General features: G+C 43.6%; 1 protein-coding gene and 1 pseudogene across 3 annotated transcripts in view; both read right to left on the bottom strand.

The window, feature by feature from the left end:
- Positions 1-16931, bottom strand: part of LOC125630538 (store-operated calcium entry regulator STIMATE-like) — a 70084-nt gene that overhangs the window by 52640 nt on the left and 513 nt on the right. The window lies entirely within an intron of this gene.
- LOC125630729 (U2 spliceosomal RNA) lies at positions 13296-13476 on the bottom strand (annotated as a pseudogene).

Here is a 16931-nt window from a genome sequence, read left to right on the forward strand (position 1 = left end):
TTCGGTTTGTAGATCTTAAAGACTCACAACTCAAGCCAAGTTTGAAGACAACTAATATTAGAAGTTAGTGTTTATCCTCACCAAGGCCTAGAAACATGTTTAAAGGAACGGTGACCACTTCAGTAGTATTTAAGTCAGGCCAGTTTTGAAACACTTTGTGCACGTTTTAATTAAGTTGTGTTCCTCCCTCTCAGTTTTACAAAACAAATGGATCAAATTTAAAGCAGCATGTGCAATTAGTGAAAGGCTTTAAAGATCCATTTTCTACCTGTTGAAATCAACCATTCCAATTAAGAAAAAAGTTTCAGAGAGATCTAAAGAGAAGACTGCCCTCTTTAACACTTAACATTAAAATGGGATGGAAACAGGATGCTTAATAGACAGGAGGACAAGTGCCAGTGATAAAACAGACTTTGAAAAGACTGATCCTCTTCATACCTCATTTCAACACTGAAGTGGCTCTACATGATTTGTCTCATACAAAATACTGTAATACACCTTTCCGGGTTGGAAGAATACAGGCTGTTTCTAATCTTTCCAATTATTAAAGTGATTTTTCTTAATAATGGCCTGTAGCTGAAATGGGTCTCCAGATTCACATTTCTGCTATGAGTGATGCATAATTTCACTTTAATACCATTTCTTTAAAATGCATGGATCTGTAGACTGAAGAAAGAGTGAGCTCAGGTCTATAAAAGTAGGTTGTTTGTTCTGGCTGATAGTAAGTAGTCTGTTCGGGTCTTTCCGGTAAATTAAGCTCTGCAAGTAGGTTTCAAAGTGTAGAGGCCTATTATAATAAGAACAATATCAATAAAACACCAAACATCCTCCTAACCACACAGTAAGATTTTTATATTGTGCTTTTCATCTGTAGATACTACAATGCTTTATAAAAAGGTGGCCAAGGATTCTTCACTCTCCCAAATAGGTAAACTCAGAAGCGAGGGGACTGCCCCAAGGTCACATGTAGGTCAGTGGCACAGGTCCGCTGGCAACAGAACCCAGGTTTCCCTCAACTCCCATTCAAGTACTCTGACCAGCAAGCTGCATTGCCCCAACAGGAATCACGGTTCTCACTAGGTTTCCAGGGACCATCAAGGGCAACCTCAGTGACAGCTGGGATCAAAATCCGTTCTTGCCATTAAACCACACACACACACACACACCCCAATCAATGAAAAAACCAACACGTTCCTGGCTTTGAGCTGAAGGCAAACCCTCTGTAAGCAATATAGGGCTTAGGAGTTAACTGAGCAGTCCTGATCCCATCCAGTAGGGGTATGAAGTGAATGAACTAGCCCATTCATTTTTGTCCCCAGAAAAGCCTTCTTCAACTCTTTTCCTAAAATTCTTGGCTCTTGCCTCTGTTTCATGGACCATAAGTTGTGTAACATGAGGACTCCCTGTTAGCCAAGGTCTGAGATTTTAAAAATCTGATCCGGTTGTAAAAAGAAAGTCCCTAGCCAGATTCCAGGCCTGACCTTCTGACACACACATGCCAGGGCTAGGAAGTTATCACTCTCATTAGAAGGCAGGAATAAAGCAACCACATTCTTTCTCTAACAGCCAAGAGTAATAAGATGAACCCTACCGAGCTCAGAGGAAACAAAGGATATTTCCCCCTTTATGTACATTATAGTCTTACACTTAAATGTTTCTATATCAATTTACACTGAAATGTTCTTTTTTTAGACACAGGATTCGCCTTCCAAGCCCCAGACAGGATTAAGCAAGTCAACAGGCAGGATACACAGGCCAAAACCTGGGGGGGGCATTATTAGTCTAAACACACGGCTTCCCAGATGGCTTGGTCTGAGAAAATGGAAGGGGAGAGAGAACAGCTGTCTGAAGCAACTAATGAGCGAAAGGCTCTCAAGATCAATGGCTCCTGAGCTGGAGGGGTTCTGGACATATATCTAAGACCCGGCTAACTGAATAACACCAGTTACACAAAACAGAGTGCTGTTCCAGAAAGGGTAAGGGGACATTTATCTGTAGAGAAGAAACCGTGGATATGTCTATGCTAGAAACGCTGCGCCTGTGCCACTGTAGTGTAGACACTTCCTATAGCGACAGAAGGGGTTCTTCCATCACTGTACGAAATCCATCTCTCCTACAGGTGGTAGCTAGGTCGATGGAAGAATTCCATCGGGGTTTAGGTCAGCTTTACTACGTCACACTGGGCATGAAATATTTCACAGCCCTGAGCGATGTAGTTAGGTCAACCTAACTTTGAAGTGTTGGCCAGCCCTGAGCCAAAGTTAGGACTGTATCTCTAGCTTCTTTCTAGCAGGCATTGCGGCCCAGTGACTAGAACGCTGGACTAGACTCAGAAGACCCTGGGTTCTAGTCCCAGCTCTGCCAGTGGCCTACTGGGTGACTCTGTGCAAGTCTCTGCCCCTCAATTTCCCCATCTATAAAATGGAGATAGTGCTACTCTTTTGGAGGGCATTGTGAGATCTATTGTGGAAAAGCACTGTACAAGAGCTAGGTATTATATTATATGCTCATTCCCCCCTGAAGCATCTGCAACCAGTCATGGTCTAGATGAACCACTAGTCTGACCCAGTAAGGCCATTCTGATGTTTCTTATTATAATGTAATTGAGAGCAAAACCAATAGTGAAAAGCCTGAAGCTGGGAAACTATGTCACAGGATCATAGCATATGATCTTTCCCCTTTCTGGTTTAATCAGTTCAAGTCCTGCCCACATTCTTGGGAAAGATTCATTACAATATGACCGATTGTCCATGGTCTGTGTAAAGTGAAGTGAGCTTGGCAGCTTGCGTTCCAAGTATTCACATCACAGAATGACCATTACACTTGACCTCCTTGCTGACCTTTTCACGAAGAGGCCAGAGATCCAATGGGCCATGGAATTAAACTGGTCAGGGAAGCTAAACTATCCTCTTACCACTAGATGTGCTTCCTCTAGGTCAGGGGTTCTCAAATTTCATTGCTCCGCGACCCCCTTCTGACACCAAAAATTACTATATGACCCCAGGAGGGGGTCTGAAGCCAGAACCCACCCAAGCCCTGCCAAAGCCCAAGCCCCACCACCTCGGGCAAGGAGACAAAGTGAAAGCCAAGGGCTTCAGCCCCAGGTGGGGGAGACTAACCTGAGCTCCATCACCCAGGGCTTAAGCCCTTGGGCTTTGGCTTCGGCCTGGGGCTCAAGCTTCAGCTTCGGGATATTCTTTCCTGACAAGCAGATTACCGTTGGTGATGTTGAAATGCCAGTAGTGATCCTGGGTAACCCAGCCAACCCTTGCTTCCTGAGTCATCAGCCATACACCAGCCACCCCAACAGCACCAAGGAAAGATTCAGCTACTGGCTCAGCAGGTGCAGAATGACAGCTCAATGCACTTTTGGTAGATCAAAGGGGCGCTGGCGTTGTTTACTCACAAGTGGGATCTCGGGGGGGGGGGAAGGGGAGACATCTCAGGGGTTGTAGCTGCCTCCTGCATAAATGTGTGTGAAGCAAAGGGAGAAAAGTTGCTGCCATGGTGGAGGTGGAGCAGCTGTCTGCTGAGTTTGAACATCCCGACCTGAGGGCTATCCGAAGAGCTCAACACGAAGCTATATAGCTCAGGGAGGCTTTGAGAGAGCACTTTAAAAAGGAGACACAGTAATGCATTGTGGTTTACCGTGCTCTATGTGGCCCTGCAGTTTTGAGGCCTGTTAGGAATTGTGTGGTGCTTGGTGTACATCTATGAATATAAGCACTATCAATGCACTTGTTAATTTTACAGTGCTTGCTGTACATTTATTATTATTACACTGTTTGTCTATGATCCTATGAGTTGCGTCACACTGTTCAGTAACAAGTGTGTGCTTTCAGAACTGCTAGGCACTCTGCAGCATATGTTGTGAACTAATCACAATTAATTAAATTTTCCAAATAATAGAATTGTATTCAGTAACAAAACCAGTGTAAAGAAAAACCTGTGCAATTTAAAACCAAATACACTGAAAAATTCTGTTCCATTAATTTATTAAGTTAAGGGAAAGAACATTCATGCCCATTTTACCTATACACACTGACCTGGAAAAGCCACGGTTGCAGTATGTGAAGCTGTGGTTGTCCTTAAATTCCTCTGGGGTGGAATGGTAGGGTAAGAATATGGTCCCTGATGCTACATGGAATCATGAGGGGGCCCTAAGAATGCACTGTAATGGAGTTCTCCATGGACTGCAAAGGGAGGCAGGTCTGCGATTGCTGAACCTGTAGGCCCACAAGAGTCAGTGGTGTCTGTATTTTTTGGTTTTTCTCTTGCGTATGTACTTGGTTTGAAAGCTTTTCCATTACAAGCACTGTGCATATTTTACTATACTGAAATTCCATAGGAGGAGTCACATTTTTCCCCAATAATGTGCAGTACAAAGTCTAGCTCGGGGGAGGGCAAACTACGGCCCACGGGCTGGATCCAGCCCATCAGGGCTTTCAATGCGGCCCGCGGGATTGCCAGCTCCGTGGTGCAGCGGGGCTAAGGCAGGCTCCCTGCATGCCCTGGCCCCGCGCTGCTCCTGGAAGCGGCTGGCACCATATCCCTGTGGCCCGTGGAGAATGGGGGGCAGAGGGCTCCATGCACTATCCTCGCCTGCAGGCACCACCTCCCACAGTTCCCATTGGCCAGGTACGGGGAACTGCGGCCAATGGGAGCTTCGGGGATGGTACCCACAGGCAAGAGCAGTGCATGGAGCCCTCTGCCCCCCCAGGGGCCACAGGGACGTGGTGCCAGCTGCTTCCAGGAGTGGCGTGGAGCCAGGGCAGGCAGGGAGCCTGCCTTAGCCCTGCTGTGCACCACTGCCACCCCAGAGCCACTCGAGATAAGCGGCACCGGGCCAGAGCCTGCACCCTGAACCCCTCCTGAATCCCAACCACCTGCCCTGAGCCCCCTAACCCCCTGTCCTGAGCCCCCTCCTGCACTCTGCACCCCCTCCTGCATCCCAACCCCCTGCCCCAGCTCTACATTCATGGCCCTTCATGGCCCTGCATACAATTTCCTCACCCAGATGTGGCCCTCAGACCAAAACGTTTGTCCACCCCTGGTCTAGCTGCTAACAAAAAAAATAATAATGTGTTGTTCTATTTAAAATGTAGATCCTTTGCATTAAGTAAGAGATTCCTTGACCTGCTAGGAAGCCAGCACTTTGTCAGATGATGAATTTCTTTAACAATTTCCTCCCCAAACTGCTTAATTCCTGGACACAACCACCATATGTGCAACTATGTTTTCCTTTTCCTGAAACCCCTCCAAAAGGGAGCCTCCCTAGCAACAGAAGTATGAGTGAGTCAAATGCCATTTATATAGTAATTTATGAAAACACCTTTATGAGCTACACAAATTGAAGATGTATGTCCCATTTCCCATATAGAGACCCACTCATCCAGATCAATTTCTTTGTGCAAATCCCTCTCACAACTTTTAATCTGGGTTGTTTCCTTAAAATCTTTTTCAATCAAACTGTACATATCTTAGAAATTAAACCTTTCATTCTAGCTTGCGCTTGGGTCAAGTCCTCAAATGCGGTTAAAGGTCTAGATAGAGCTGTCTTGTATCCAGATTTCACAATAGAATGTTTGAGTTGTAAACTCTGAAAATATGGGATCATTATTTACCTTATTACATATTTCTTAGTATGATTTCAAAACAGACACCTGGAAACAGCTGTCCCAACTGAGTTATCTCAGCTCTTACTCACTTTTCCTAGGAATACATTCCTGATTATTAATGAAAATAGTTTAGGGTGATGGCCTTGACAACGGGAATCTCAAAAAACTTATCCAAAGCTATTAAGGTGATCTGGATAAATGGGTAATTTAATTTTATCTTTGGTAACCTAATTTATTTTTTAACCCAACAATCACTATGAATAGCTATATCTGGGCTCCAGTCTTGTTGGAGTTTTACCCAGTGTTTGGATGGTCTACTGTTAACTCAACGGACCACATCTTTTAATGGTGATACGTGATAATAAGAGGCCAAATTAGGGAAAGCGAGTCCACCCCACTTTGTAGACTTAAAAAGAACTTTAGAACTCAACCTGTGTCTTTTGTGTTTCCATATGAGTTTTAATAGCTTATCCTGTCATGTTTTTAATGTCATGTCAGGGATACCAACAGGGATGTATTGAAACAAAAACAACAACTGTGGGAGGTGTGTCTTTACTGAGGATACCTTACCTAGCCAAGAAATTTCATTCAGACGCTCCCTGGGTTACGCAAGACCCGATTTACGCAAATCTGCACTTACGGAAAAAGTTCCATAAGCTACAAATAAGAGGGTTTTGTTGTTGTTTTTGGTTTTTTTGCATAACAGTCAGGTATATGTTTCCGACTTGCGCAAAATTTGAGTTATGCAAGGCATTCCGGAATGGAACGATTGCGTAAGTCGGGGAGCGTCTGTATTCCATTCTTCCAACTCTTTTACTATGTTATTTAACACTGGAGGGCAATTTGCCTTAAGATTTTTATCTTTCTCCACAATATTTATTTCTAAATATTTTAAAGATTCCTTTACCCACTTAAATTTACATAGTGGACAGCAGTTTGCTTTGACTCCTTCAGGAATGTTAATTGATAACATTTCAGCTTTATTGTAGTTTATTTTGAAGTCCGATACCTGCCCAAATTACAAAGTCATTTGTTCTGTAACTTTGAACAAGGCGTCTGGATTCTGCAAATATAATACGACATCATCAGCACACAAAGCTATTTTGTGTTCTACTCCAGAAGGCATTTTGATGTTCTTTACCAAGGGGCTGTTTCTCACATTTATTGCAAATGTATTCCCAGGGGAAACAGGAGGGTGGAGGCATGACAGATAACCCTGTCTTATATCTCTAAACAAATTAAAAGGACTGATCACTATTAGGCAAAGCAGACCAACAAGGGTGAGTATGTAGGACCAACCTGCCCCATAAAAGGGATTTCCAAAACCAAACCTCACCAAAATCTGTCTAAGGTGCTCCCACTCCAGACCGTTGAAGGTTTCCTCAGTATCCAAGAAAGCAGTGCACAGAAAGAATTGCTAGAATTAACATTATAGGTCAAATTCAGAGCTCTTTTCATATTATCAAATACATGCTTGCCAGCAACGAACACAGATTGGTCAGGGTGAACATAGTTGGGAAAAACGACACTCAAGCCGTTTGCTAGCACCTCTGCATAAATTTTAGCATGTGCATTAAAGAAATAGGTCTATATGGTGCACTTAAGACCCTTTCCTTCTTTGGCAATGACCACAATTTTTGCCTTTTCCATGACTCTGGACCCTTGCTCCCCTACAATATGCCATTAAACAATTCAGTCACAAGGAACAACTCTTGCTTTAGAGCTCTGTAATACTCCCCAGCAAACCTGTTAGGATCTGGAGCGTTACTGGATTTTTAAGTCTTAATTACAACTTCAACGGCCTCTTGTAGATTTAGGTCTACCTTCCAAAACAGTTCTTTAACCAAACTCTCTTCTTCAAGAGTGCTCATCTTTTTGAGGTATGATATCTTATGAGGTATGATAAGGATTTCCCCACTCCTCCACCCCAACATTACCACCTTTCCAGGATCCCAGAGAATACTTCTATTGAGCCAATCCTTATTTTCTTCTCTAAATTTCTGAAAATATTCTTCCAGCTCTTGAATTCTGAGGGATTCATATAATAAAGGTCTATTAAACCACCAGGCCCTTTGTTTTTGCACAGAGCCTCAGTCTTTTAGTCTGATATATGCAGGGGCATGATCAGACCAAGCTGTAACTCCCAGATTAGCTTTTTTCCCCAGATATGGAATTTTTGACCTGGTCTCAGTTTAAAGCCATGCCTCAGAGAAGAGACCAGGGCTATGAGCTCTACCACTATCTAGACCCATTTCGGTATTTATCAGCCCCTTCCCCACATCATGATTGGGCTTTATCGCCACAAGACCCCTGTGAGGCAGGAAAGCATTATCTGCAGTTTACAGACAGGGACCTGAGGCACAGGTAGGTTCAGTGAGTTGTTCCATCACAAAGAAAGTCTAGCAGATCCCAGAACTAAACCCAAGACCAAGTCCTAGTCCAGCGACTCAGTATTACCAACACCAGAAGGACGAAAACCACAAGTCCTGCACCAAAAAAAATCATGACATTTAAAAGATTTGGGGTTTTATTTGCCTTTTGGGTAACCTCTGGTCACATTTTCAATCCTTCCTCTGTAACCATGAAGGTTAGAATCTTTCTTTTAAACAAAAGCTGAGAGTTTCCTATAAGCAAGAGACTCCAGGAGGTGGGGCTTTAGGACCTCAACTGTCCTAAGTTTCATGTTGCAGGATTTGGCAACCCGGGCGCTATGTTTACACTTCAGCTGGGATGTGCAATTCCAAGCTGGGTAGATGTATACGCATTAGCTCTGCTGCAGCTAGCTCACTCAAAAGAACAATCTGGCTGTGGCGGCATGAGCTGGAGGCGAGCCGCCCAACTATGTACCTAAGATATCAGATGGGGCCGGACTTGGGCAGCTAGCACAACCCACTGCGGCCACACTGCTATTTATGACACGCTAGCTGAAGTGGCGCTAAAGTGTGTATGTCTCAGCAAGCTGCGAATTACACCTCCCAGCTACGCTGCCCTGAGTGACAACTGCTAGACCACCCTTCTGCCCCATTCAGTTCGATAACCTGTAAAGCCAGACAGCACCTCCAGATGTCCCATGTGACAGCTGTGCAAAGGGAGCACTTGTTATTCAGTGTTTCTCCATCAGTCATTCTTTGGACCACTGCATAAAAGATATCCTTTCATGGACTGTCTACCTCCAACCCCTCAAAATGTTTCATTCTGCAGTCCAGCCACTGAGGTTTAAGAAATGGTTTTAAGTGAACAGGTGCTTACATCTTAAGGATTTGATCAATTGGAGTCAGTCAACTGGACACAATCCTCCTCAAATGCAGAAGATGAACAGAAGTGGATGAGTGAAGGAGTCACTAACTGACCTGGGGCTGTAATTCGTTTAAATTTTAAGTTCTGGTTAAACCTGCCTATCAGGAAAAAATACAGGGATAAGTTGTGATGTGCAATGTTTCCTCACAAGCTGATGCAGGAAGCCCGGCAGGAGGGGTTTGGGAAAAGGGGTTAAGCAGATGCTTTGTAGTTCACGAGGGAGCAAGAGCAGCTTTAAGGATAATAATCTTGTTTTGATTGGTCTAATTAAGTTCCTAATTACGCTCCTTGTTCAGTTAGAAGAAAGCAACACTGTCATTCCTAATTCTTTGAGGCTTTGCAATACTTGCGTTAAAGAAACTAGGAGATTTATGTAGTTTTGGTTCAAGTTAGATCTCTATAATCATCATATTTATGCTCCTCAGAAGCCAGAATCTGCATGCTATAATTTAGGAACCAGCCTGTTTTGCATCTAGTTTACAATAATTTAAGCCAGCCTTCAAAAGATGTAATCACAAAATTAAAGATCAAAATTGAAAAGCTTGATACAAAGTTATCAGTTTTTTAAAATTAGACCTATTTAGCCAGATCCTACCCTGACTTTTGTGCATGGAACATGTACGGTATGCTCCGTAAATTCCAGTATTTTACGAATAAAAGATCTCCTTTCAAATGTACTTGACAAGAGGAAGGGAAAGTTTCTATCTCAAACCTTTAGAAAAGTCCCTTTGTTGTAACAGCTCCAACAACAGAATGGAAACTGTCAAGTTGAACAACCATTCCTCTTGTAGTAAGTTGATCAGTTGGTTGCACTTGGTTTGTGATGTTTGACAGAACAACAGACGTAAAAAGCCCACCCAAGACACACAAGAAGGATTTGAAGAGCGAAAGATGCAAGTGCACTAATTCAAAGCCTCTCACATCAAACCTTAAGCTCTAGTTCAGTGCTCCTTGTCCCAGTCAGGCTAACATGTCCGTGCCACTGTGCCGTGAGGGGCAGGGGGACCATTGCTACACACAAGCAAGCTCCATATGGGCCAGGGAGGAAGCTGCATTGCAGTAGAAGACCCTCCCTTGCTTTCCAGGTCACCCTCAGCAGCGAGATATCTTCCAGGACGAACTCCTGTGGAAAATGTGGGGACAGTGGTCAGTATAGGGAGCCTTGCAGCTGTTGGCTCTCCCCCAGGCACAGAAAACCAGAGGACAGTACGGCCATGAAACAACCAGTCCTCCTTGCCCCTGTGCTTATTCACCATTTTGAGGCGCCTGTGGGTTATGTGCACTTGCTTTGGGACAGGCAATTTCTGCTATTGTGTAGACTGCGCTTGTCTACTTTAAGTACAGGGGAATCATTGCTCTGTCTGGTGTGAACAATGCTGCCTCTGTTAAGTGTTGCATTTTGGCTTTACAGATGCAACCTTGAGACCTCAGCCGTCCTTGTTATCAACGGCTGAAAGACTCCAAAGAATTAGGAAGCGGCCACATAGAAGCAAAGAGAACATGCTGCATGAAGTGATGCAGCAGTCCGTTAATGAAAATCAAAAAGCGCAGGAGTGGCGGGAGAGCGAAAGGAGGGTCCGCCAGCAGAATGCGGATCGCTGGCACCAAAGCACGGAGCGGCTGCTAAGCATCATGGAGCGCCAAGCGGACTCAATACTGACGCTCGTAGCCATGCAGGCGGAGGACTTCCACGCCCGCCCCCCATTGCAGCCCTTGTCCCAAAACTCTTTCCCTTGTGCCCCCATGTCACCTCCAACCCGTTTTTCCCAACATCCGAGTTCTTATTGCCACCAGCTGCCTCCAACACCTGTACCTTCACCACCCAGTCCTGCAAACTACGACCCTTACCCACTGCACTCCACCCCCCTCACCATGCATTTTAGCCAGCCAGAAGTGCAGGACTCATTGCACAGCACTCCAGACAGGAAGGCAGAGTACGAGAACAGGACATACGCAAATCTGTGATTGTACCGTTCCCCACGCCACCCCTTGGCCCTTTCTGTTTCCCAAGCAGTTGCCAGTCTGCCAGTGCATCCCACGTAGATGTTCATAAATCTGCCACATCGGTTCACACGGGTCTGAGTAATCACCCAGTAATAGCCTTTCCTGTAAATCTACTCTCTCCTCTGAATGGCAGGTATTAGGCGAGTATATATATGCCATCAATAGCACCCGCACACTTTGGAAACATCCTTTTTTTCAAATCCTGCAGTTACTGCAAGGATATTTCCCAATTTAGCTGGGGTTGCACTGGAACGTGTCCAGTCCTGACACACAGGTTTCTGGGTGCATAATCTATGCTTCTTAGCACCACAACTCACTGTGCTGCTCTAGGCTAGCTTTCTCAGGGCATTGTGGGACATATTGCCAGTCCCTTCTGGGATGGTGGGCGGTCTTGGCCTGGGAAATTAATTTCCTAACTCAGCCCAACCTGGAGTGCTCTCTTCTGGTCCTGTAAGAGATGGATCCTGCTTATCCTAACAACCAGGACCAACAGCCGATTGTTTCCATAGAGGCCATGTTTCTTTGGCATGCCGTAGCAGAAGCTGTCTCCTAGAGATGGTGGTGTATATTTCAGCTTGTTCTGTAACTTTAGATACCAGCAGGGTGAAGGATGTGGTATGAACCTGAACAGAACCAAACGAGTTTACAATTAACAATTTACACTTCATTTCAGACAATATTTCTCCTCTCCTCTGGAGTCCTCTTGTTTGTCTTGCTCCACTTTATCCAAAGCCACCTTTGTTATGAAAACTTCTTCTCAAAGGCACTTTGAAGACCACTGCTCTAGGACTATAAACACTGCTGCTTGATGCTGTTTTCAGAACAAATTTTCCCAATATATTGCCTCTATTCTGCATCTCCAGCAAGCTAAGTAACCTTGCTATGAAAGAGGAGCAGAAAGTATTCTGACCCACTCGCGCCCAATACACCATCCTCGTTCTTTCCTTGTATTTTACCCTCCTGACAATGCAGCCAAATGCCCTGTTGCAATTACAGATTGTTGCAAACAATCCTTGAAGCTAACAGTTCAGCCTCTTCCCTGATCAGAGTAGACGTAGCGTGTTCCATTTGGACAGACATGCTCTGTTTCGATTCACTGCTTCTAGTTTATCCATATGCTTCTTTATTTCCACAAAATGACTCACCCCTCATCACTGGGAATCCTTCCCATGTTGTTGCCATTAGCAAATTGGCAAGTTCAAAGAAATTTCACGCTATTTGTTCTTTGCTGCTAGCGGGCCAGAGGGACATAACAGTTGATCTAAAGCGCAGGATTTGTGAAAAGCTTTTATAAAACATAACCACTAAACTGTTTCAGTTAAAGCTCTAACTGTAACAGATTTAAGCCATCTCCCTGCACAGTTTGGAAGCCAGATACTGCACCATGTGTTAGCATCAGTTAAATTGGGCAAAAACAGATTAATCCAGTGAACTGTGTTAGTCTATTTTCATTGACCAAACTCAGCAAAATACAGACAGTAAAGAGACAGATTTTCCAGCTTGAATAATTCAATTATTTTAGTAATCCAGGAAAGGAATTTCAGAGGTTTTATTAAAATGTTTATTCTGAAAAACTTCCCCTTAAGATTGCAACCGCTGCGTCCTGGTTTTGAAATTATTCTCTCCAAAAGGTCCAGAGATACAAATAAGCCTCAAAGTTTGGATGCTTCTCCAGATCTTTTCAGGTCTTACTTCGTCATCTCTACTCCTGTTCCAGCAACGACAGATGCCTAGTTCTATTCCTGGCTGGTTGTGCAACTTTGGGCAAGCCACGTAACTGTCCTGTGCCTCAGTTTACCCACCCTAAATCACTGTTGGCAATGCATACCTACCTCATGAGGACATAGTAAGTTTGGTTAATAATGTTTCACTTGTCTAAAGAAGTAGAGCTTTATAACCATTCATGGAGCCTCATATTACCCCAAGGAAGTATTCACCCAGCTATCTTACAGATAAGGAAACAGAGGCACTGAAAGGTTAAACAACTTATCCAAGGAAGTCTGTGGCAAAGTCATGAAAAGAACCCAGAAGACTCCCTGCTCTAGCCATAGGCTAAGATGTATTTTGAGATATTTGGAGGACAAGGACTACAGATTGCAAATTAGTCTCCTCCTATTTACCGCACTGATCCCAGCTTACCTCTAAAACCTACACTACCCACTTCCAGATACATACCTTTACTTCCGTCTCCTCCCCCACAAACTAGTCTGTATAGTTATGTAAACAAATCTTTTATTCAATGGCTTCCCAGAGTCAGATGCGCTCAGAAAGCCTCTCTCCAACTAGAGTTGGCAAGTCTGGATACATTTGATGGGAGAAGTTTGCTTCTGAGATTTTAGAGAAGTTTCAGATACAAGTTTTTCCTGCTCCTCTCCCTATTCCACCTGTGTTGTTTTTTTTTTCCCCCTGCAATACCAGATTGATGTATGGGGTGGACAGAGCAAGCGTCTATTCCATCCCCCTGTTCCAAAAATCAATTTAATATACAGTCCTCAAATAAAGGACACGTCAGATATTAAACTGATAAGACCAGATTTAAGTTTTTTATTAAAGTTAATGTTTAAAATCAAATTTACACAAGTTAAGAGGAAAGGTACTGTACATCTGGGATCAGGCTTGGGTTATGGGGGATTGCAAGTATCAGTTGCAAGGTTCATGAGGTACATACATATCACATAACCAGCATAGATCCAGATTGGGGTGTGGGAGTTTTTAAAGCGTCAGTGGATAAGTGGGCTCAGGTATGCCACCCATGGAATGTATTAAGAGTCCAAGTCAGTATTGGTGTAGAGAATAAATACATGGGTGGGGTGCGTCCCACCGTTGATCAGGGAAGGTAGTGGGTTATTTCCCTGGTCTGCATTCTCGGTTACTCTTAGAAACCATAGCCAAATTCAGCGCTTCGTTGTGCTAGGCACTGTATAACATTGTGACAAATGGTCCCAATTACAAAGAGATTACAGTATAAATAGGTAAGACAGAGGGGAATCAGAACCTCAGAAAGGTGCAGTGACTTACTCAAGATCAGCAAGTTATTGGCCTAGGCAGCCTGACTCCTGCTCCGGTGGCCTTATCCAGACCATCCCCCTGGCCTCACTCTTACTCATTAGCACCTTAACAGTAAGCTATCAGTTGCATTAGTCAGGAGCCTCAAATTAAAACTATCCAGTGAATTCTCTCCCCATCCTCCACTAATACCAGGCTCTTGTTCCTCCATTGTTAGCAATAATTTCCACCTCTCTTCATTTGAATTGACTATTTGGTAAACTCTGTTCTGGGGTTTTAAATCTCCAGTGACTTTGTAGCTTAAGTCATCTTTGGTATTAGAGCAATATGTGGAAAACATACAGTTCCAATTAAGCAACATTGTATTTGCTGCCAGTCCATTCTGTTATGTTAGTTTTATCTTCTCACTAGTATAAACCAACAACGAATGACCTTTCCCTCATCACGACAAAGCACTGAACTTGGCTATGGCTTCGAAGAGTAACCGAGAACGCAGACCCGGGAAATAACCCACTTCGATTACTTTGTATTTAATTACAATCAAATTAGGATCTGTGGCAATAATCTTGAGAACAAGTGTCAGGTCCCTTAATATGTATTTACCCAGAATCTATTCTAGCCTCCTCAGCAATGTATATATTATGAGTTTGTGTTTAGAGTTTGTTTTTTTTTTTTTGGTTTTTTTTTAAATTATGCTGAGGAAAAAATGGTGCAAGCAAGACAGGAAATCCCATGTTCAGGCTCACAAGTTAAACCTATTGTGCAGGGTTAGCCACAGTGTAGACTTTCAGTTATAATCCGCTTGTGCCACACAGAACCCTTTAATGTTAAGCAGGGAGGGAGGGTTTTTTGGTCTTTAACTCAAAGAGATCTGTGTTTATACTCTGGCCGCAATGTCTGACTTCTGGAGACAGCTCCCATTACAGACAAATATTAATTCTACTGGGGCTACGCTCCATTATCATGCACTATGTGTAATGATTTACCCCTGTGCAAAGCGGGTGCAAGACACTACCATGTCAGTAGTAAGTGGTTACACACTGTAAAGCCACACATAAAGGTCTCTGGTCTCTACATCCTGATGAAGACAGCCAAAACCCAGCCTTTCACAGTCTTTTTGCACTTGCCATTAACATGTTTTAAAGTTATTTTTATTTGGAAGGCACACAGCTTATCACATTCCCAACAGCAGTGCTAACCCCAACCCAAGACCGTTAAAAGACAGAAGTAGCTTAAACCTACCCCATCATCACCACCCTGACACTCCAAGATCTACTATAGATTGTCCACTCCTTTGAACACTCCTGGTGTGCCAACAGGATCTTGTCTACTTTAACAGCCATTAGGAATAATAGGGGTGTAATCTAATGCATCTAATCATTTCCTTTATTTAAAATATGTTTTCAGCACACCAGAGATCACACTGTATAATATAATCAATTACTGATCTTTGGAGTGTGTATCAGGATTTGAACTTAAATTACATTTTATTAATCCCTGCTCCCATCAGACACCTTTTACAATATATAGAAACAATAGAAATGCCTCTTTGCAAAAGGTCAAACAGAAACATCTTTTAAGGACACCTTTTCTCTTTCCATGTTGGCAACCCAAAAATTGCAGCATTATAGCCCAATAGAGGCTCTTGGACTAAAACATACTCTGATGAGAAAGTAATTCTCATTGTCCAATCAGAAATGCAAGAGGCAGTATAAACAGATTAGAGTTTTACCTTTGCTCCCACTGCGTTGGTGATCTGAGATATTCGCAAGCCACAACCCATGGAAGAAAACCTAAATATGCACGAACACAAAGTTTACAGCCTCCCTTTCAAAAGCATGCCCGTTCTCTGCAAGGTACACCTGGCGTCTCACAGCCTAGCAACAGGGAACAGCCTTCCCCAAAAATAAAAAATCAGACCAGACATTTAAAGTAGTTTTTAAATGTAAACACAAGACATGAGAACACAGGAGTTAGACACAACCCACCTTTCCTACATCAAAGACATGGTGAGAGAGTGGGGGGACAGATCACACAAAAAAAACCCTAATAATACCTGACCTTTGCTAAAGTTTTAAGACACTTGATTGAAAGCAGGCTTGGAAGGATTTGATTCTTTTTCCCAGTAAATGTTGATTTCACTGAACACACACAAACCGACAAAAATATTTCCCCCGCTGATCATCAAAATTCACAGAGAGGCAAAGCAAGAAAAATGCTGCTAGAGAACTTACTAGAGTTTGATTTAAAGATATTCCAATTGTATATTTTGACCTGGGTCGCTGACACCTTGTCTTTTAAGGTTAAAGTTTTAACTTTTGGAATCTGCTGCCAAGCTTAGACTTTCAGCTTTACAACCCTTTAATGTTAAACAGGAAGGGAGGGGTTTTTTTGTCTTTAACGCAAAGAGATCTGTGTTTATACGCTGGCTTCCTAGGGACTCCTGTGTCCGTAGGTGCTGGAACTAGGGGCACGGTTTCCATTCTATATTGGGTTTACAGTTTGCTTCAATGGCTCTCAGCAGCCCCTCTATACCAGGAGTTCTCAAACTGGGGATCATGAGGGGATTACATAGGGGGTCACGAGCTGTCAGCCTTCACCCCAAACTCCACTTTGCCTCCAGTATTTATAATGGTGTTAAATATGTAAAGAACAGGTTTTTAATTTAAAAGTGGGGTCGCACACAGAGGCTTTCTGGGGGAGGGATAGCTCAGTGGTTTGAGCATTGGCCTGCTAAACCCAGGGTTGTGAGCTCAATCCTTGAGGGGGCCATTTAGGGATCTGGGGCAAAAATTGGGGATTAGTCCTGCTTTGAGCAGGGGGTTGGACTAGATGATCTCCTGAGGTCCCTTCTAACCCTGATACTCTATGATTCTACGAAAGGGGTCACCAGTACAAATGTCTGAGAACCCCTGCACTATACAAATTGTTCCCGTACCCTGCCTGGGCCTTTTACGTGTCTGACGCGCTCCCACCAGGGCCTGCAAAGTGTTAAAAAAAAATATT

The sequence above is a fragment of the Caretta caretta genome, chromosome 1 (genome assembly GCF_965140235.1).
Source record: "Caretta caretta isolate rCarCar2 chromosome 1, rCarCar1.hap1, whole genome shotgun sequence".
In the NCBI taxonomy this organism is placed as follows: Eukaryota; Metazoa; Chordata; order Testudines; family Cheloniidae; genus Caretta; species Caretta caretta.